We start from the raw sequence: 23494 nt of genomic DNA on the forward strand, positions 1-23494 counted from the left end.
GATACAGATTCCTTGGCAATTGACATTTTCTTACTAACTTATCCATTTTGTGTTGATTTCAACATTACTGGTACTTAGTTGTTCATAATATTCAATTTTTTCAGCTTTTTGGAGGGATAATTGACAATAATATTCTATTTTTAAATAATTAGTTTATCTGTAGTTATTTTTGTTACTTTTTACTGCTCTTTAACCCTTTGCAAAAGGTTGCAAAATATGTTATGCCTTTAATTACCAAAATTCTTTATCTTTAATTCTATTTTAATCTGCTGTTAACTGTATTAGTGTTTGCCTGCCATATCTTTTACATCCTTCCCTTTTAATCTTTACTTTGTCATTTGTTTTAGGTATGTTTTTAATAAACAATATATAGTAAAATATGGGTTGTTTATTTATTTATTTAATTGGAGTTTATCTGTTAATAGAAAAAAATTAGCCAATCATTTTCTTTTTAAAAAATGTAAACAACCTATAGAAAAGGCAAAGTATGAAATAGGATGGCAGAAATACTATGTTAGTTAAATGAACATAATTAAAATAACATAACTTCAAAAATGTAACTAGCCTAAACTAATGAAATGACAGAGACATTTATAGTTGATAAAAACTACAAAAAAGATTCAACATGTTGTCTACAAAATACATGCTTAATAATTATATACATATTATGTATAATTACCTATATAATCATTATATATAATGATTAATTCAGATTGATAACAGGATGCAAAAACTATTAAAAATCATATAACCTATCTTTAAAATTTGTCACATTAATATACTAAAAAAATTAAAATAACATGTTCATCTCAATTAATGCAGGAAATACATTTGACAAATCTCAATGCATATCAAAGATAAAAACTCATACTAGAAATAAACGGAAATTTATTAATATATCAAAAAATACAGTATACCTCATAATTAATGAAGAAATCTTAGAGGCATTCCCTTCAGAAACAAAATCAGGAGCAATATCATTATTAGTGTTTACCATAATGGGGTGCCCTGCCCAATGCTATAAGGAAAGAAAGAGAAATAAATACATTGGTAGAAAAAAAAAGAAAACAAATGACATTATTTGCAGGTAAGATAATATGACTCTCCAGCTAGAAAAAAACACCTAATCAACAAAGTATTATAACTAATAAGATAATTCAGCAAGTTTATCAGAAACAATCAAGTTACAAAAATTAAAAGCGCTTTTCTCTCCAACAATAACCAATTACAAAATGTATTTAAAAACAAGACATCATTCAGAACAGCAACAAAAAATGTAAAATAACTAGAAAATAATGACAACATATAATACTTCCATGGAGAAATTTTTTAAATCTAATAAATGACATAGAAGATTATCTGAATAAATGGAGGGACATTCCATATCTTGGGTGGGATGACTTAATATTATAAACATGTCAGTTCATATTAATCTATACATTCAACACAATCACAAATACTTCAAAATATTTGTGCTGAATTTCTTGAGAAGTTCAATAACCTCAAGTTTTCATGGAAGAATAAAGATCCACGAACAGGTAAGTCAACATTTCAAGAAAAGGACAAAGAATGGGTACTTGCCCTTCCAAGTATTAAGACATACTACACAGTCAAGTAATAATAACAATGTGATATTATTGCAATGACAAACAGATCAGTGAAACATGATAAGGAGCTTAGAAATTAAGTATGTTTATATGGGAACTTAATATATAGTAAAGTGCATACCATATATCAATGGGAAAAGGGCAGATTAATAGAAGGAGTTGCAAACCTGGCTCATGCTGTAGATAAAAACAAAATTGGATCTTTACCTAAAGCCACATACAAAGGTAGACTGCAAATGAAATAAATATCTAAATGTGAAGCTTAAAACAACAAAGTAAAGAAAAGAAAATATGGGAAAATACCTTAGTAATCTCAGCACAGGAAAGAACATTGTAGATAGAACTTTACATGCACACATAATACAAAAATAGTGATGACTTTTATTACATTATAATTAAAGATTTCTGTTCAGTGAAAGACACCATGAACAAAGTTAACAGAGAGATGACACACTGAAATTATTTGCAGTGTCTAAAAATAACAATGTACTAATATCTAGAACATAAAATGAACTTCTTAAAGTAAAAAAGAAAATTAACAGAAAAATGGGTAAAGTATTTGAACAGGCAATGTATAGAATATGGTAATCAAAATGGCTTACAAATATACAAAAAGATGTTCAAACTCATGAATAAGGGAAATCAAAATCAAAATAACAGTGAAATGAGCTGGAAAAAGTTAGGAAACTAGATATTGCTAGGTGTTGGCTGGGATGTGGGTTTAGGAAATCTCATGTACTCCTGGTAAGAAAGTAAAGCTGTTCTGGAGAGTTATCTGACAGTATCTAGTCAATATCAAGTATACACATAGCCTACCACCCAGAAATTCTACTTCTGTGTTTATGACCCCCAAAAATATCTCCCAGAGATCAATAATGGACATATGTAAGAGGATGTTCATCACAGCATTATTTTTAGTGCTGAGGAATTAATTAGAAGCAATTTGAGTGTTCATCACCAGGGAAGTGCAGAGGTATACTGAGTAGATGCAAAACAACAGCACAATTAGAAGCAATGGACTAGACATACATACTGCAACATGGATACTAAATGAAAAGAAGGTAAAAAAAAAAAAAAAGAATGAGATCTAACAAAAAATAGCACTTACATAAAAGTAAAACTCTATGAACATAAAAGTAACAATAGATAATTTACAAGCACCTGTACAAGTTAAGACATATACAGTAAACTCATTAGAATAATTATCTGGTGAGGGAGGAGGAGAGGACTGGGAATAAAGAATGGGGATGAAAGTTAACCAACTCTTCCACAGAAGAATCTGCATAGCTCAATAATTACAATGTGCCATGAAATATGGAGTATGATTAACTCACATCTGTATACCTAGGATTTAAAAAAAAATTGATATCCTGAGTGCTGATGGTCTCAAGTCAGCAAAAAGTCTGGGGCCAAAGTCTATGAATGGTTAATTTTGCAAGCTCACATAACTGTGTGCTACAATAGAACATCCTTGGTGAAAGCATAGGAGAGAATAAAAGGGCTGAGACCTAAGAACAAACAGATTCTGGATTTCTGGCTTCAGAAGACAAAGGAAAAGAAAGACAAGGAAAATTGAATCATTTTCTAGAGGGGTGTTAACTTAAAAATTACACAATTTATAAATTTCGAAAGGAGAGCTATATTTCTCATAGAGGGTTACAGTCGCAAAGTTGACAGGCAAATTCTGACAAGCTAGGAAGTCTGGCCTCTGGCAAAGGCATGTACTTCGAAAGAGGAGGGATTGGGGTAGGAACTTTATGCTGAATGGGTTGACTAAACATATTCAGTGGATTACAGAAGGAGCTATGAATATTTGTGGTCCTCCTAATGCACCCATACTGAATAAATGTACATATTACATCTGACCAATGTTCACCTTGGGGTGGAGACTTAACATTTAAATATATTATAATTAGGCTTTATAAGGTCTTTCCAGGACACAAACGCACTCACGTATGCAGCCTTTGTAGACTGGCCAGAATCCGTCCACGGTCGGTGGTCTTCTTATCAGGAGAAAGTTATTGAAATAGCCTCTTGTCTAATCAAAGCTGTAGCTACAGTTTGTGGAACAGGAGGATGGAGTCAGTGTCTGGCAGTGAATGAGCTACAAATTGTTTTCATATTGCTTACCTGGAGGCCAGTGCTTGTTTGGCTGCTGAAGAAAAATAGAAACCTTATGGCATTTAGAATATAGTTTATTCTTTAAGTGCAGAAGTGTGTGACTTAACCCTTGACTGGCATGGTCTTACCTCCTGTTTACAATTTGGTATCTTAGTGCCACAAAGAGTCTGTTCTATCAGTCTTAACGTTCTCTATTTTCACATCAATGCTGGCCAGTTGTGTCTAAACACTGCAAAAGGGAGGGTATATAACAAGATATATCTGACTTCCTGAGCCATCATGGCTGGGAACTCAGTTTTTAAGATTTATCTAGGGTCCATTTGGCCAAGATTGGGGTGGGGAGGGTCTGTTCAGTCACTTGAGGGCTTTAGGATTTGTTTTTAGTTTACAGGAGGAACCATGCTCAGACTGCCAAATAGTTTCCAATGCTGAGCAGGGCTAGGGCCACAGACACACATTCCTGTTTCCATAGAAATTCCTCAGGCAGGCCTCATGTACTTAGCCAGGACCCTGCTCTTGCCCCCAAAGGAATTTATCCTTTTAAAAGTATAATATTCCTCTTATCTGACTGTTCTACTGCACAGTGGGGTAACCACAGTTAACAATATCATATACTATATTTCAAAATAGCTATTAATAGAAGAGAGAATTTTGAATATTCTCACCATAAAGAAATGACAAATGTTTGAAGTGATTGATATGCTAATTACCCTGATTTGATCATTACATAATGTAAACATGTATAGAAACATCACTTAAATATAAACATGCACAATTATTAGATGTCAATTAAAAACAAAATAAAACTTAGAAAAGTATAATGTGCTAATACTGGTTCAGGGATCTGATCTTTAATCCGAAGGAAAGGAGGAGACATGAAAGAACTGAAGGGAGGGCTTGTTATTCCTCTTCCTCCCCTTTTTCTATTACCACCCTTGCATTAACATGCCCCTGATTATCTTGCCATGTTTTTTATATTTATTATGAATGCAGAACACAGCAAAAAGTAAATAGCAATTATATCAGTTCTAATTCTGCTTGAAGTAATAGAACAACTCAAAGCTTATTAAATGAAAGGGAGAATGTATTGGTTCACGTAACTGAAAAGTCTTGAAATGGGGCTAGCAGGCTGTACTCACTCCAAGGCTCAAAGTATATCATCAAGATTGGGTGAGTCTGTCAATCTCTCAGCTCTGCTTTTCCCTCTGTTGACTCCAATTTTGACATGTAGTCATGAGATGGCTGCAGCATCTTGGCCTACATTCTTCCCTGTTCAAATCTCAAGGTGCAGGGGCCAAGGGGTTGGGGGGAGAGGTGGAGGAGGAATGCTATGTCTTTACTGGTAGTTCCCACAATAGTCCTGAGATTCACTCTGCCTTAGACATCCCAGGTCACATGCTCACCCATCCCTGTCCACTAACATCCAAGCAACATTCTTCACCCTCATAAGTCAAAGATAAACTCCTCCCCTCACCCTGACCACAAGGAGTAAGAATGGGCAATGGTTGGATTCCTAAATGAAAATCAGGGACTGTTGCCAGAAAAAAAAAAAAAAAAAAGTGGAATGTATACAATGGAGGAAAACAATAAATGTACTAGAGCAATTTTTGCTACTTTTTTTGTAGTATTTGTACTCAACATTCAATATTCTCCTAAAGCTACTCTTTTCCTAAAACAGATGAAAACCTTCTCCCCGATCTTCTAGAGATGATCACACTGAATCCTAAAGGACATTTAAAAACCTCCATAATCTCACAGAGAGGGACTCAATTAAAAAAATTATTGGAAAAGAAAAAGGAAAAGTTGTATGTTTCTTGCTCTTCTCTCTTGATGGAAACAAATACATCTGCAAAAATTCAGTCGCAATAAGAGTGTCTCATACTGAGTTTACCAATTCTGTAAGACTTCATAGTTATATAAAACTAATAATTACCATTTATTGAATACCTTGCTATCATGCTAGGCAAAGTGCCAGATCATTGACATATAATTCATTTAATATACTGAAGAACTATGAAAATGAGGTATTATTATCTTCACTCTATAGATGAGGAAACAGATCCAGAAAGGTTAAGAAATTTGCTCAAAGTCATAGAGCTGGCAACTGGAGGAGCCAGTAGTCAAAGGCAAGTCTGTGAGGTGTGTGAGATTGTGCTCTCAACACTATACCATGGATTTTGTGATCTTGGCTCTAATTAGGGGGCCAATATGATGGACATGGTGTTATTTGAATTTAACCATTTTTCATATCTCATATGAAAAGTTCCTAGAATTAAAAATTCCATGAAGAAAACAAAAAATAGCTGAGGATTTCTAGATGCATACTGTGAAAAGAAATGCAAATATTAATAGTAATCATGTTCTATGAATTAGTTTAAGCATATACATGAAATGCTGTTAGAGTACACGTTGCAAGAGTAAGTAACTAATGGCCTGATTAGAAAAATGATAGAATGAGGTAAAGAAAGATGTAGATTCTAGGAAATATGGATTAAAATGATGAAACAAAAAATGAGAACAAAAACTACCTTACCTTCTCAAGTATTGCCATAGAAGAGCAGAAGTCATCCTGAGCAAAGCTAAAGGCAAAAAACCTAGGCTCCAGACTGATACACTGGCTTGATAATCCACACTGTGAGATGTCACCAAAAGTTGTCTGATCTAGCTGTGGGGACTTGGCTCCAAGTTTTCTGGATATCCTAAAATAATATAAATCCCTTGAAACAAATGCTCTAAGAAATGGAGGAAGCCATACTTTAGGGAATGCTGATAAAATGAGTGGAAATGTTGGTGGTGTGAGTCCACCTCTACCTCAACAAGGTCACCACTGATGTGAGAATCCATGAGGTTAACAAAAACGAGCATCATTAGTCTCATAAATAAACACTTGAAGGACTTTGGAGCCTTGGGTCTCAGCAATTCTTCTGGAAATATGGTAGTTTAGGGTCTTGAATAATTTTTTTAACTTTTGTTATGAGCAGAAATTGTAAATAACATGTAAATACAACTCCAGAGTGGTTCTGATGTTCACCTTCTGAACTCATCTAGTTCTCAAACTACTAGATTATGCAACCCTTCTGCTCCTACAGCTAAACCACATATACTATTCTGAGCCCTCCCCTAACTACACCTGGGTAAGAGGAGTGTGGTGTAGTCTGGTGTTGTGCTATACCAATAGTCATGGAGATTATCAATCAAACATCTGCAGGTGTAGGTGTAATATACAGGGTGTAGGTGGTGAATTATGAAGAATGAGTAACCAGGAGACTTACAATGACAGAATAAAGTCTAAGTTGATAAAAAGTTAGTGCTGAGTAGATAGAGGGGTCTTCAGGTATTGGAAGCTTGGTGAGGATCCCCATCATCCAGAATAAGTACTGATCTTCAGCAGGAAGAATTTAAGAATAGAAGTTCCCTAAAGCTCACGAATTAGCATCAGTTCAATTATGCTGCTAATCTGATTTTGATCTTTCTCAGTTATGATAAAAGCCTCTGCCTGGTCATGATAGAAATCTTCTTTGTTCTTTAGTCTTCCCTACTTCCAAGATTAAATCCTGGCCTAAAATATGGGCCCTAAGGTCCTGCTACCTAGTGACATGATATTGTTGATACCAACTCCCCATTACCCACTGCCCACTGAAATCTTCTATTCCTGCCTTCCGCATCATTGAGTTCTGTCCACCTGTCAGACTCTACTTCATTGGGTTGCCCTCCCTAACTTGCCCAACACCAACTGCTTGCCAGGCCGCTAACCTATTCCCTCTTGTTCTTCACCATCTCTCATATTCCACCTCCAATGCATCACCAAGATCTGCTTCTAAAATGTATCTTCTCTTCAATCCCACTGCCAATGCCTTAGTTTGAGATTTTACTATCTCTTCCTTCTTTTATATAAATTGCCTGTATCCAGCTCAATCCACCATCCATACTTCCAGTAGTTACATTTACTGAATGAAAATCTGCTCCTGTCCCTTTTCCACTTAAAAACCCTTCAGTTGCCACCCAATGTAAATAATATATACATCACTTAGAGGCTTCCAAGGCTTCCAAGCCCTTTCCATATGACCTTTCAGGCCTGCCTCTCCCTGATCTTTCCCATACAATCCAATAAATGCTTTTAATGTCCTTTAATGTTCAGCTCAAATATTACCTCCCCTTGACCGCTCCAAAAAAAAAAAAAAAAAAAACAGCTTGCTTCCTCAAGTAAAGCTATTTACTAATACCTAAGGTATTCCTAAAGGTATTTACAAATACCTTTATTATAACACATATCATACTGTTTATATGTATGCTTTCTTCATTAGATTATAAACTCTTGGCGGACAAGGAGCATGACTTCTTCATTTACAATTCTGTGACAAGCATGGTGACTGGCAAGTAGTCACTGGCAAGAAATGTTTCTTGAATGAATAAATGATCCCTAAATACTATGACCTATCTCTTAGTCTGAATTTCCCTCAGTTACCTGCAGAAATTTTCCCTCTGGAATATATTCTTGTCTATCTATCTGTCTACCTGTCTGTCTGTCTGTCTATCTATTCTATCTATCTATAATATCCCTATATACAAAGGAAACAGGTGAGAAAGGGGAGTAGAAGCTTATTTCAAGTTCCAGTCCCTCCTGATCTACATTCTCCTGTAATTATTAGCCTATGTTACCATGTCTGAACAGAAAATATTGGTGACACCCTTGATCACGAATAGCTATCATGTCTCTGTTTTGGCTTGCTCCTGGATTTTTTTTTTCCAGTTTCATGATGCTGCATCACTCTGTCACCAGTCCTCACTGTTTGTTTCTGCGGAACATGAAATGGCGAATGGTCCATCCTTTACTGCTGATACTAGTCATTGCTGAAATAGCCACCCTAAAGATCTCACAATCTCTCTGTTTATAAACATTTAAGAGTCAAGTCATGAAGGCTTTCTCCCTTAACTACATGGGATGATCAGTTGTTTTATCTGTTATTTTTTCTGTTATTACTTTTGTCCTTAATTGTTAGAGAAAACTTTCATATAACACAGTTACTACATAAATGACCCTCCCGTCACACCTTAGAATGCCTCTGGCCATCTCTGTAGTTGTACTTGAGAGGTTTAATAAAGCACCATAAGTTTGGGAAAATTAGCTTTATTGATATAAGCACTTCCTGGAGAATATTTCTTCACTATACAAAAAACTCCTATTTGATCATTGTTTTCTCTGTATCTATCTCTCTCACATATATTCTGAGTGTGTGTGTGTGTGTGTGTGTGTGTCCAGTGACTTCTGCATGATAAAATCTTCTGGAATAACATGTGTGTCACATGTACCCCCACCACACACACACACACAAACACACACACACACACACACACACACACACACACACACACACACACAACACACACACACACACACACACACACACACACACACACACACACACACCTCTGCCATGGGTTTCATTCAATTCTATTCTCAATTTCCAACCTTGTCAGCCATCTTGATTTCCTCTTCTCCAAACCTCAGAGAAACTGTTAATGAGTACCTGAGAATGAAAATGTTGGGCATATAGAAAAACTAAAAGACAATCCATATTGGCATAAAATGGCTTGCTTTTATCTGGAAAAGCCTTATTATCACTCACACTCATTCCTTCTACATCCTTTACCTCCTTCTCTTTGTCTTTCTGTCTCTCTCTCATTCTGTCTCTATCACACACACACACAACACACACACACACACAGAGAGAGAGACAGAGGGAGAGATACTGGCTATAAAGAAAGCAGCATCTGAGGGCATCAATGGCAATTTGAACATTTTGTTTGCTTGGGACCAAGATTCCTTTCCATCACCATTGTCCTGGCAAATATAAGCTGCAAGTGGAAGTGTTTTAGCCAGATACTGCTCCACCACTGTATGGCTAACCAAGCAGGAATATCAGCTTCAACTATGCCATGGAATTCAAGAGAATATTCAACCTGGAAAAATTCTAACCCCAAACAGCACCTCCCAAAAGATGACTACAGCTCCTGTAGGAAATCATTTAACCACAAATTCCAACTCCCCTTCACTCCTACAGCCTCAGTCACACATCTCAAAGGGCTGATCCTTGAATCGTGACAACCTGACCCACATCAGCAGCCCAGAGGCCAGATAGCAACACAATGCCTTTCCAGCCTACTGGGTAGGAAAAGGGAGGGACAACCAATTGAATGATTATAATTGAAATCCTGTAATTTATTATTTGTCAATAACTCCTGCCTTGGGAGAGTTCTCTTCACTGCTTAGCAAATGCTGGCAGCCGCAATATGTGACCACAGACACCTAAAACACCACTGAAAGCATTTCATTATGTGGCAAAAATGATGTGGAGAATAAGATCTCTCTGGAGATACAGAAGACATGCCACATCACAGAGTTCACTATTCAACAGCCAAGAATTTTAAAGACTTAGGGGGGAAAATTCCTGTGAGATTCTGAGGGTAAAAAGCTAGCATGCAAGTGGGATCAGCCAGACCGGCAGGAAGTGGGGCATGAAAACCCAAGAACTATCCTCCTGTTTGCAGCATAATGTTACCCCTGCAGTTATTAAACTGCACAGATCAAATAACTATCTGAACTGAGCTGAGCTGAGTCAAGCAAAGAAATTTACTTCAATCATAGAATAGTAGCTGTCAGGTTGAAAAGGGCATCTATCAGACATCTACCCAATGTTCCTCTACCTAACTCCCGTCCAAATTATCCCTGTCTCTGTTCATCTCCCTTTAATTGATGCAACCTAATGCAACATAAAGAGGATTTGGAGTGAAAAGCCCTGAGTTGGAGGCCTGGGCCTTGACTTTTTAATTTACTAGCCATACAACATTGGTCCTTCTAGTCTTCAGCTACAATGTAAGCAGATTAAACTAGCTGATGCCAAGATTCCATCCAGTTCAAAATTCTCTAGGCAATAATAGGGAACTCACTATCTCCAAAAATAATTATTGGCATGTTTGGACAATTCTATTAAAAAGTCCTTACTTATATAAAGCCAAAACATGGTTTCTTATAGTTTCTACATATTTATCTGAGTTCTACCTGCCTTGAGATTATATAGTCCAATTATAATCCCTCTTCTATATAACAGCCACTCATATATCCAAAGACAGATATTGCATCTCCCATCCATCCATCCGTCCATCCATCCATCCATCCATCCCACTGACTTCTGTTTGCCACTCACCTAGACAATCATTCTATCTATTTTACTCAGAACACATACCAATTTGTCCACATCCTTATTGAAAAATGGTCATCAGAACTGAATAAAGAGCTACAGAAATAGTCTGATAAATGCTGAGCAAAGTACATCACCACCTATTTTGTTCCAGCTAATGTGTTTCTTTTAATGCAGCCTAATATCACATTACCTTTTTGGCTATGGCATCACTCTGCCACTGTCACAATACTGCTTCTTTTACTCATGTCTTCTACCCTATCCTTGTAAAGTGTAATTTGGAACTGGAGTCAGAATTTTACTTTTTCAATAATATTCATTTATCAGATTTGAGCCATTGGTGCAACATGATAAAATCTTCTTGAATCCTCAGTCTATCCTAAAAATATTTGCCATCTATCCAAATTTTCACCTAAGTTATTGATAAAATACAATGAGCATAACACGGTCAGGAAAAAAGTCCTAGAGCAGACCACTAAACACTACCCTCCATATTGACATAATTCTGTAAGATTTGGGGTCTTTTGGCCCCAAAGAAGGTCATATCCAAGATTGCCTCATTCTTGACACTCTCTCGACTCTACCTTCTTCACTTACTCATAGTCCATGGTCTAGTCTTTCTGCTGATCCTGCAATAATTTCCACAGTTAAGTTCACCCAGACGTAGGTACTTTGAGATAAATCACTGTTTAAAACATTAAAAATATAAATAAGGCTAACAAAAAAAGGATAAAAGTTCACACCCAGAACAATATGCCATGGTGGAAATAATGTGGGAGTTGGAGTCTGAATAACCTCAGATTAAATCCTAGTTCTGTAACTTACTTGCTTGGTGACCTTGGGTGCCGTATCAGTATCAGTTCCCTCATCTCTAAACTAGAGGAATAACAATGACCTCAAAGGTTTGTCCTGATGATTAAAATTAATACATGCAAAATCTTAGCACATTCCTATCACATAATGGGTACACAATATAGATTACTATCATTATTACATCACGGTAGAGACAAAAATGCAATAACTACTGGCATAAAAAAATTAAACCCAAGAAGAAAAAAGGAGAAAATGAATATCTGTGTTCTATAGATGTTAACCAATACTCCACAAAAGAAAGAATCAATGGTCTAATAAGGTTAAGAATGAGGACATTAAACAGTTTTAAAATCTTGGGCACATTTTTATCTCTTTGACTCTGAACAAGATTGGCACACCCTTGCATCTCTTATTTGATCATGTCCCAGGAATTGCTGTAGGGCCCAAGGACACAAAGGATGACTCAGACCCAGTCAATGCTAGGGTGAGAAGAAACACAGGATTCAAGGCACCAGGGGGCAGGGGGCACACATAAAAATAAGTAATTAATATAAAATATCACCAGTGCTATTGAGAGGTAAATACAGAGTATGTGAGGGAACACTGATAAATCTGGAGATGTCAGGTAAGGCTTTATGCAGGAGGTGGTAATTTTGAAGAATCTTAAAAGATAAAGAGAAGTTATGGTTGACAGTCTCTCAAGTTAAGGTAGTGGAGGATAGCACGCAAAGATTTTGAACAGTAGCGGACCAATACGGGCTCATCCAAGAAATATTGCTCATTCCAGAGTGACTTTTCCATGAGATACAGGTAATAAGAGGGACAATTGAAAAGATACAGATTCATGCCTATTGTAAAGGGGCTTGTATGTCAGGTAAAGAAGTCTGGAATTCTGCAGGCAAGAAGAACAAGCACAGCAAATGACATAAGGTGGCAAGCCAGCTTAATAGTAGAAAGAGAGGCTAGTTACGACACTTTTTCTCTTTACCAATACCCAATTGAAAGATGGTTAGGTCCAGAACTAAAATTATAGCACTGGAGGTAGAGAATAGGCCTACATAACAAAATCTAAGCCTGAGTAGAATTGATATGATGTGACATGAGCATGAGGGGTTAAGGCAAAAGAGAAATGAAAATGACTTTGTCTAGCTTGAGACACCCAGTGTGTGGGGGCATCATTACCAATATATGGGCTTCTGGAGGATAGTACATTTTGGTAGAAGGCACAATGTAAGTTCAGTTTTCAACACTATGGATTGAGATAACCATGGGACATCCATATGGAGATGCAATCTGCTCAACATAACAGTGCGTATATCATAAGACAGATCAGGGATAGGAGTCCCCTGTATATTTGTGGCAATAAAAGAAAATTCATGGTTTAAGAAGGAAGAGTACGTGGAACATGTCTCTGATGCCACAATGTAATAACCTTGAAAACAAAGTAAATTTACACTAATGAGTCTTGCCTAATAAACTCATGCTCCTAGTGATCACCACTTCTAAGTCAATTGTTCACATTCTTGCTCTGCTTTGAAAAATTAAAATTAAATTTGCCTATCCTCTACTGACCATAATTTCTAGAAGATAGCATTCATCTCATGGCAAGTTCTTTCAGTACCCAAAGATGGAATTCATAGATTAAAAAAGAACACATATGTAGATGCTTGTGATGTTTTCCTATCATAAATTGAATTTCAAGTTCTTATAAATGTATTAATATGTCCTGCTCTTCTAGAGACAAGGATCAGGAAGTGTATTTATCAATAGATATTTATCAAGCACCTGTCAAGCCAAAGTGGGGTTACAGAAAAGTAGGTATGGGCCCTGCACACAAAGAACCTGTATTAGCCAAAGGGACCCTTCAATAAAATTTCCAATATGTAAACCTAAATTTGGAACTTGCTAAAACAAGTACAGATGAGTACGTGAGGAAGCTGGGAAGTAAACACATGTTGCTGGAGAAATACAGGTGGAGATACGGGTGGATCTAGGTTTGGTTAGGAATGAATCAGACCATCCCACAGAGGGTGGCTCCTCCCTGCATGGGGCCTGCTATAAAAGGGCCATTATCTCAGCCTTCAGTACCCAGCAGGCTCCTTCAGGCTACATTCTATTTGCTCTTTTGGTGAACGAGGTAAGAAGGAATACATTTAATTTTGCCTACTTACTATTAACCAAGGTGGAAATCTGAATGTATGTGTACTGTAAGGCAAAAGTTTCTGGAAGTTTTGGGTTTTTCTCTTTCTTTTTAGTGGCACTGTCACTAAAAGGTTTATTTCTATATAGAAGGAAAATGAGGGCATAAATTTGCTTTCCATGGAGCTACTCAATACTCTGTATTGTTAGATTGTCCATTTATTCATTTACTTAACAAATATGTATTAACTACCTTCTATTTGGTCTTGGCTCTGACTATGCGTCAGTGAACTACATAAACTTCCTAGCAGCTTACCTTTAATAGGGGGAAACATTTAGTAAACAACAATAAACGAATAAGATAATTTCAAACAGTGATAAGAACAATGAAGAAAATAAAAGATTGATGTAGTAGAGCAGGGGTGTCCCATCTTTTGGCTTCCCTGGGTCACAATGGAAGAAGAATTGTCTTGGGCCACACATAAAACACACTGACACTAATAATAGCTGATGAGCTTAAAAAAAAAAAAACTCATAATGTTTTAAGAAAGTTTACAAATTTGTGTTGGGCCACATTCAAAGCTGTCCTGGGCCACAGATTGGACAAGCTTGTAGTAAAGTGATGGGAGGGAGGAGGAGAGTGCTTTAAATTAGATGGCCATGGGAAGACCTCTCTAGGGAATTATCTTTGAGTTGAGATCTTAAACACAAAAGAAACTAGCCAAGGCAAAGGGCAAGATTCTAAGCAAGAGTAAACTTGTCCCAAAGAGCAAAAAGAAGCAAGTGTGCCTTAGAGCATACATAATTAAAAAGAGGACCACTGGTATATGGTGATGTCAGAGAGCTAGACAGGGGTAGGTCATGTAAAGAGGGGCACAGTAGAATTAAAACAGTACATGTTAGATTTTAACATGTACTTAAAGGGGTATTAAGCAGGAGGAGTAAGATAATCTACGTTTTTAAGAGACCACTCTGGGCTGCTATGTGGAAAACAGGAATATAGGAAGGCAAGAGCAGGAACAGGGAGAGACTGCATTCTTTTACTGAAAGATGATGGAAATAATAGAAATAACGAGAAATAACTGTTTGCTCATACCAAAATCTAGAAGTTATCCATGATTCCTGTTTTCTCATCACACTGATTCATCACCACGTCCAGTCAACTCTGCCTACAAACCTGCCAAATCTATCCATTTATCCCCCTCTCTGCCATTATCATCCTAATCCAGGCTACCTTTATCTCCCAACACTATTATGTTATCTGAAAATATAACAATTTATTTATCCATTTGTCTATGGATAGATATTTGGGTCTCTTCCATTTTGGGGGTATTTTAAATAATAGGGCTATGCACTTTTTTGTATATTACTTTTGGTTACACATATGTACATATTTCAGTTGGGAATATTCCTAAGAGTAAATCGCTGGTACTTAGATACTGTCAAACAATTTTCCAAAGTGCTTCTGTCAGTTTATGCTGCCTCCAGCAGTACATAAAAAAAAAAAATCTCATTTCTCCACATTCTCACCAATATTTGGTATTGTCAAGGATTTTTTTCTTTCTTATCTTTTTAGTCACTTTGGTGGGTGTATTGTGGTCTCACACGTTATTTCAATTTGCATTTCCCTGGTGCATAACAAGGTTGAGAAGTTTTGATATGTTTATTGGCCATTTGGATATCATTTTCTGTAAAGTTCCTAAGGTAGAGAATCATTTTTCTATTGAGTTAACTGTATATTTTTATTGATTTATAGGAGCTATTTTTATATTCAGGACAGATTCCTTTATTGGTTAAATGTGTTTTGTATATCCTCCCACTGTGTGGCTTGTCCTTCTCTCTTCTAATGCTATCTTTAAAAGAATAAACATTCCTACTTTTAATGCAGTACAATTTATCAGTCTTTTTCTTAGTGATTAGTACTTTTTGAATTTTATTTAAGTATTTCCCCACCCCGAGGTCCTGAAGATATTCTCCAATGTTATCTTCTTTTATCTCTTACATGTAAAATCAACCTGGAAACTAATTTTTTTTCCATTTGAAAATTCAATTAACCCAGCACCATTTATTCAAGACTATTCTTTCTCTACTGACCTACACGACCATCTTTGCCATTAACCAAATGTCCACAGTGATATAAGACTGACTTTATAGTATTATCTTTTATCATGCCATTTGTTTAGCCTTGCACCATGCCATATTGTCTTCCTTTATAATACACCTTGCTATCTGGTATGTCTTCCAACTTAGTCTTCTTCAAGATGGTCTTACCTAATCTTGGCCCTCTACATTTTCATATAAATTTTAGAAATCACCTTATTAATCTTTATTTTTTAAAAAAACTTCAGATATTCAGAATGGGATTTCATTGCATCTAATGGGATTTCATTGAGGAGATTTGATATCTTAATGCTATTGAGACTTTCAATTAATAAACAAGCTATATATTCTTCCATTTATTTAAATCTTTAGTTTATCTCAATATTTATAATTTTCTGAGTATAGCTCTTTCATGTTTTCTTAGATTTATTCCTAAAAATTTCCTTTTTATGCTTTTATGAATAGCTTCCTTTCTTATTTCATTTTCTCAGCACTTATAATCTCAACTTTTATAATATTCTGAGTACAGTCATTTCATATCTTTAATTAGATTTATTCCTAAAATGTTTCTGATTTTTTATGCTTTTGTAAATAGCATCCTTTATTTCATTTTCTAAGCATTTATTGCTGTTATATAGAAATACAATTGATTTTTGTATACTTATAACCAGAAGCATGTTTAGTTTATTTATTCTAATAGTTTAGCTATACATTATTTTGGATTTTCCACATACAAAAGTTATATCATTCCATGAGTAATAACAGTTTTATTACTTCTTTTCCAATTACTCTGCTTTTAATTCCTTTTCCTAATGTATTGCTCTAGCTAGGACTTTTAGTACAATGTTAAATAGGATGATACTATACATAGTATATATCGATAGGATGATACAGGCATACTAGCTTCATTCCCAAACTTGGAGATGAAAGCTTTCATTTCACCATTAAATATAATTTTTGCTATGACATTTTTCAAAGACATAATCAATCTTTTATTTATTAATCAGAATTAATGTTGGATTTTATCAATTTTTCATCTATTGAGAGGTTCATATAATTTTCCCCATTATTCTATTTCAGTACTTACTTGGTTGGTTTTCAAATGTTAATCCAAACATGAATTTTGGAATAAAATGTAGTTAGGAATAACATATATTCTTTTTATATACTACTGAATTCAGTCTACTATTATTTTCTTTCAGAGTTTTGCATCTATATGAAAGGAATTGTCCTGAAAATTTTGATTCTTATTATCATTGTCAGGTTATGGTACTGAGGTCAGTTTGGATTAATAAAATGGGTGTTTCCTCTTTTTCATTTCTCTGACATAATCTATGTGATGTTATAGTTATTTCTTTCTTTCACATTGAATAGAATTCAGTAAAGTCATCTGACCTGCAGTTTCTCCCCCACTGGAAATGAATGCATTTAAGATTCAATTTCTTTAATAAACATAGGACTATTTAGGTTTTCTATTTATTGTTGGTTCAGTCTTGGTAACAAGTGTTTTTCTAGAAACATTTCTTCTATGTCATCTAAATTTTCAAATTAACTGGTATAATGTTTTTTATAATATGCTCTTGTCATCTTTCTAACGTCTAAAACCTCGATAGCAATGTCCCCTTTTACTTTCCTGATATTGGTACTTACTCTTCTTTTCTTGATTAATCTTGCTGGGGTTATCAGTTTTATTAGATTTTTCAAAGGCTGAATCTTGGCACTGTTGATTCTCTAAATTTTCTTTCTATTTTATTAATTTTAGTTATCTTTATTATTTCCTTCATTATACTTTCTTAGGGCTTAATTTGTTCTTTTTAAAACTTCTTGAGATATATGCTTAGGCAATTAATTTTTCAGTCTTTCATATATATATATAAATATACACACACAACTGTATGCTGCTTATAAGATTCACACATAAAAAATGATAACAGTGATTGAAAATGAAAGGATGGGAAAAAGATATATCATTCATATATATGTGTGTGTTTATATGTGTATATATGTGAGTGTATATATGTATATATGTGTGTGTATATATATATATAGGCTATAAATATCTATTAGGCATGGAATTAATGTATTCCACAAGTTATGCTATTTCATATTTTTCTCATTTTCATTTAGTTAAAAATATTTTCTAATTTTGCATTGTAATTTATTCAATGACTCATTGATTATTTAGAAGTTATTGCTTAATTTTCAAACACTCAAAGATTTTTCTAGTTATCTTCCTATTATTTAATGCATGCTTCATTCCATCATGTTAGAGAACAAACTATGATTTCAACCCTTTAAAATTTATTGAAACTTGCTTTATGGCCCAGTATATGGTCAATTTCAAAAGAATGGGTATTCTGCAGTTGTTAGGTGTAGCGTTCAATGTATGTTGATGTTTTATTAATAATTTTGTAGAAATATTCTATATTCTTACATATTTTTTACTTGTTTGATCAGTTGCTGAGAGAAGTGTATTTAAATACCCCACTATGATTGTAGATTGCCTGTTCCTCCTTATACTTCTGTCAATTTTAATTTATATATTTTGAGGCTTCCTGGAGAGTTGATCTTTTATTATTATAAAATTTCCTTCTAGCAATATTTTTTGCCTTAAAGTCTACTTGACAGATATGATTATAATAATAACAGCTTTCTTTTAGTGTTTGAATGGTATGTCTTTCTTCCATCCTTTCATTTATGATCACTTTAATCACATTTTATGAGTGTCTCTTATAAGCAGCATACAGTTGGTTTTTTTTTTAATCCAGTCTGACAGCCTTGTCCCTTAATTAGCACATTTACTCTATTTATATTCAGAGTTATTATGGAACTATTTGGTTTACATCTGTACCATATTACTACTTGGTTTCTACTATCTCACCTGTTCTATATTTCTTTTTCTATTCTTGACTTTTTTGATTAAGTTAATATTTGCCAGTTAATTATCTTTATACAAAAGCTTATTAATTATACACTCTTTTATTATTATCTTCATCCTTGCCCTAAAAATTATAGCATGCATCCTTGATTTGTTAGAGTATATTATTAAGAAAAAAATACTTTAACCCCTACCCAAATAATACAAGTATCCTACAATACATAACTCCATTTTCTCACTGCCTTATCTGGGATTGTTGTGTATTTTAATTCTATTTATCTTAAATCCTGAAAGATTACTATTATTATTTTATGCAATCAATATCTAGCTATATTTTTCCACACATATGCTCTTTCCGTTGTTCTTATTCTTTCTTGCTCCTCTGTGCTTCCAACTAGAATTATCCTTTAATATTTCCTTTACAGTAGGTCTCTGGTGATTAGCTCTGTTTTTCTTTGCTTGAAAATATCTTTACATGTTTTCTTTTTGGTGGATATTTTCACTGTTAACATATAACTTATTTTGCTTCAGAAAGATGAATATAACATTTCATTGTCTTTTAGCTTCCATTGTTTCTTTTGAAAAGACAAGTATCAATCTTATTGTTGCTCCTTTGAAGGTAATACAAGTGTTTCTCTGTCTGCTCTTAAGATTTCCTCATTGCCTCAAATGTTCAGCAGTTTTATTATTATATGTCTTGCTTTGGTTTTATTTTATATCTCCTGCTTGGAGTTTATAATATCCTTTTGAACCTATACCTTGATATCTTTCATCAGTTTTAGAAAATTTTGTCTTTTAATTCCCAAAATACTGTATTTCCCTCTAAATCTGAATGTAAGCCCCAGTAAATGGTCACAATCTTGATAACTCTGTGATACCTTCAACCACACACACACATACACACACACATTTCTAGTTGTATTCAGAGTCTGAAACTAATAAACAATTGCACAAAGCAATCTTTAAAAATCAAACCATATTAGATCACTCTCTTACCAAAAAATATCATCTAGTCTCATCACACCTAAAATAAAATGCACAAATGTCACCTTATTTAGAAGATCATCATTATCTGACCCGTCTGTATCTCTGACTTTATGTTGTATTACTCCTGCTTTGTCCGCAATTTTCTAACTGAGTTGGTCTTTTTCTATATCTCTAACATGCCAAGCTGATTTTCATCTTAGAATCTTTGCACTGTTCCCTTTGCTAAAATTCTCTAATTAATTAACAAGGCTACTTCCTTCTTATTTTTCCATTTTAAGCTCAAATGTCCCCTCTACCACAAAACCTCCTTTCCTTAAAGTACCCCCAAATATTCTGTATAATAGCACTCTTATTTTAGTTATGTACATATCACTTACCAATATCTAATTGTTGAATTAATTTATTGTTTGTTTATTGTCTTCACAAAAGTAGGCAGGCACCTCATCTATCTTGTTCACTACTATATCTCCAAAGCATGAAACAGTGCCTAACCCTTTAGTAGCTGTTCAATACTTGTTAAATAAATGAAGGAATGAATGAATGAATGTAAGCTCTGAGAAAAGGTTATGCCTAGAGGTATCAATTTTGAAGTCATCAGATAGATGGTATCTGAAGTCATGGGTCCAATGAGATTGCTTCAGAAACGTGTGTAGATTTTTTTAAAAAAGAAGGTCTAAGACACAGCCACAAATATTTCCAACCTTTTGAGATTGAGCAGAAGAGAGGTTAGTAAAGAATACTGAGAGACAACAGCATTCAGTGGGTAAGAGGAATATCAGAAGAATATGGTGTCATGAGATCCAAGAAACAAAAAGACTCCATTATGAAAGGAATGGCTAATTCTATTTCACATACCAAGAGATTAAGATGACAATGATGAGGTGATGATGGAGAAATGACACTATATTTAACAACCTGGAGATCACAGATGATTTGACACAAAGCAGTTTCAGTAGAGTTTGGTGATAGAAAATTGAGAGAAGCAGGTTAAAAAGAAAGTGGGTGGTAAACATTTTAACAGAGAAAGCAGAGAACACTTCTCCAGGACTCCTGTGAAATGAAGCAGTTAATTAGGCTAGTAAGATGTTAGGAGAAATATTGGGGGAGGGCGGAATAATGGTTCAAGGGAAGGGTTTTAAAATGGAAGATACTCCAGTATATTTCTGTGGTGATAAAAATAAACTACTAGAGAAGGAAACAGAGTGAAGTAGGGAAAACTTACTAATTTTAGGGATATTTTGAAAGTAGGATCAATAAAACATGTTGATGGAATAGATATTGGATGTAAGAAAAGGAGAATCAGAACTAATTTTCAGGTTTATGACTTGAGCCATCAGGAAGACAGGAATAACTGATGAGGATAACGGGTGTGGGACATTTTTAGGGTAAAGCAGTTGAAAATCAAGACTTCTGTTTTGAATATAATAGATTTAAGATCTCTACAAGACTCAAGTAGAAATATCGGATAGGCATTTAGACATACACGTCTCAAGTTTAGGGGACAGTCGGTGACTGGGGGTATAAACTTGTGAGTTGTCAACTTATTTAAAAAGTTATATAGAACTAGATGAGATGACCCGAGGGAGTATAATAGAGAAAAGAAGCTAAGGAGTGAATCATAGGGCATAGCAACATTAGGAGCTGAATGAGGAGGCTAGAAAAAAGTGGCCATTGAGGTTGGAGGAGAAACTTGAGAGTGCCAGGTCTCTGAAGAAGGATGCAGCCAGTTGCATCAAATGCTGCTGATATGTCAAGTAATATGTAAAATAAAAATGGATACGTGGATTTGGAAATATGAAGGATATTTTTTACTTGGTGAGAATTTTAATACATTTTTTAGAAAGAAAAATACTTTGAGTAAAGGAAAACAAGAATGAGGAAGTAAAGACAGAATGTATAGGCATATTTTTCTAGGAATTTTGCTATAAAAGGGAACAGACAAATCAGATGGTACCTAAAGGCAGATGTGAGATTGGGGGTGGGGTGGAGATGGGAAGGTAAGTGTTAGATAGATATTTCAGCATGAATATATATTTAAGGGAATGATCTAGTAGACAAAGAAGAATTAATGATGCATATGAGAAAGTAGGCAACTGCAGAAGCAAAGTGTTTGGGTAGGCAAGAGAGAGTGGGGCTCAGTGCCAAAGTAAAGGACAGGAGGAGCACAGACTGTTTATTACCCTAAATAAGGTGAAGGCAAGGTATATGGATAGAAATGTAGTAGGTTGGGAGATCAGATATTAGGAGAATGAGGAAACTCTTTTCCAATGGCTTCCAAGTTCTCAGGAATCAAAATCAAGGACATCAGAGATAAAGGAAAGAAGAAGTTGTTGAAGCTTTGGCCAGTGGGTATAAGAAAAAGTAGGACAAGTGGATGTATCCAAAGAGCATTTGGGGAGATTAAACATAATGTCTAACCAAGGTAAAAAGGGAAGTGAGTACATAAAGCAGTAAATAGAGAGGTTAAAGAATTATTGACATCAGGGTACAAGAGGAGGTCAAAGAGTGAGATCCTTGAGACAGAGATTTTGCATATGTTGCAAGTAACGATAAGTTCAGAGAATAAAATATCATCATAAATAAGACTGGCTGAAAATAATCATAAACTTTAAAAAGGTTTTGTAAGAAGCATATAGCTGTAATTTTTTAAATTCAACCTTTACAATCTATATTTTAACTGGCAAGATCTGGTCTATTTTACATGTATTGTAATTAGTAATAATAAAATTATTTGTAATTCTATTAATTTGTTTTATGCTTTCTGTTTACCCTTCTTTTTCTATGCTTCTTATTTTCTTCTTTCCTGGCTTCTGTTGAATTATTAAAGTTTCTTAATTCCCCTTTTTCATCTCTAATGGTTTAGAAATTATAAATTCTTTTTTATTATTATTATACTTTAGGTTTTAGGGTACATGTGCACAATGTGCAGGTTTGTTATATATGTATCCATGTGCCATGTGGTTTTGCTGCACCCATTAACTCGTCATTTAGCATTAGGCATATCTCCTAATGCTGTCCCTCCCCCTCCCCCCACCCCACAACAGTCCCCGGAGTGTGATGTTCCACTTCCTGTGTCCATGAGTTCTCATTGTTCAATTCCCACCTATGAGTGAGAACATGCGGTGTTTGGTTTTTTGTCCTTGCGATAGTTTGCTGAGAATGATGTTTTATAAATTCTATTATTTTAGTAAATACCCATAAACTTACCCAAATACATATATCACTTAACCACAGCAAAATTCATTAATATCTAATTCCTCTTACCAAACAACCCAAGGTCCAAAAATATTTTAGTTCTGACTGCTACAGTAATCTCCTTCACATTGTTTTCTACAGTATTTTAGTTTCACCTGGTTTTGTAAGTCCTAATAAAGTTATAATTCTTTATATAATACATGCTTAGATTTATTGACATGCTTACTAATTTCTTCACCAATGAGATAAACTGAACATTCCTTAAATGGCAAAATGAAACCCAGCAGAAAAACCTTTCTCTTTAAGTATTGAAGAGCTATTAAATCCATCCTATACAATGAAATATTATAAACTTCATGAAATGTTTAAAAAACAAGTAAAAAATTGAATGAACTTTCATTGAGTATCTTGTCATATGGCTAACTGGCTTTCAGAGAATTGCGTCTTAGCAAATT

The 23494-nt window shown here is 34.7% G+C and overlaps 1 protein-coding gene across 1 annotated transcript in view; it reads left to right on the plus strand.

Moving 5' to 3' along the window:
- Window positions 1-23494, plus strand: part of LOC116469409 (filaggrin-2) — a 50188-nt gene that overhangs the window by 22152 nt on the left and 4542 nt on the right.

The sequence above is a fragment of the Hylobates moloch genome, unplaced genomic scaffold (assembly GCF_009828535.3).
Source record: "Hylobates moloch isolate HMO894 unplaced genomic scaffold, HMol_V3 SCAFFOLD_5, whole genome shotgun sequence".
NCBI classification, from domain to species: Eukaryota; Metazoa; Chordata; class Mammalia; order Primates; family Hylobatidae; genus Hylobates; species Hylobates moloch.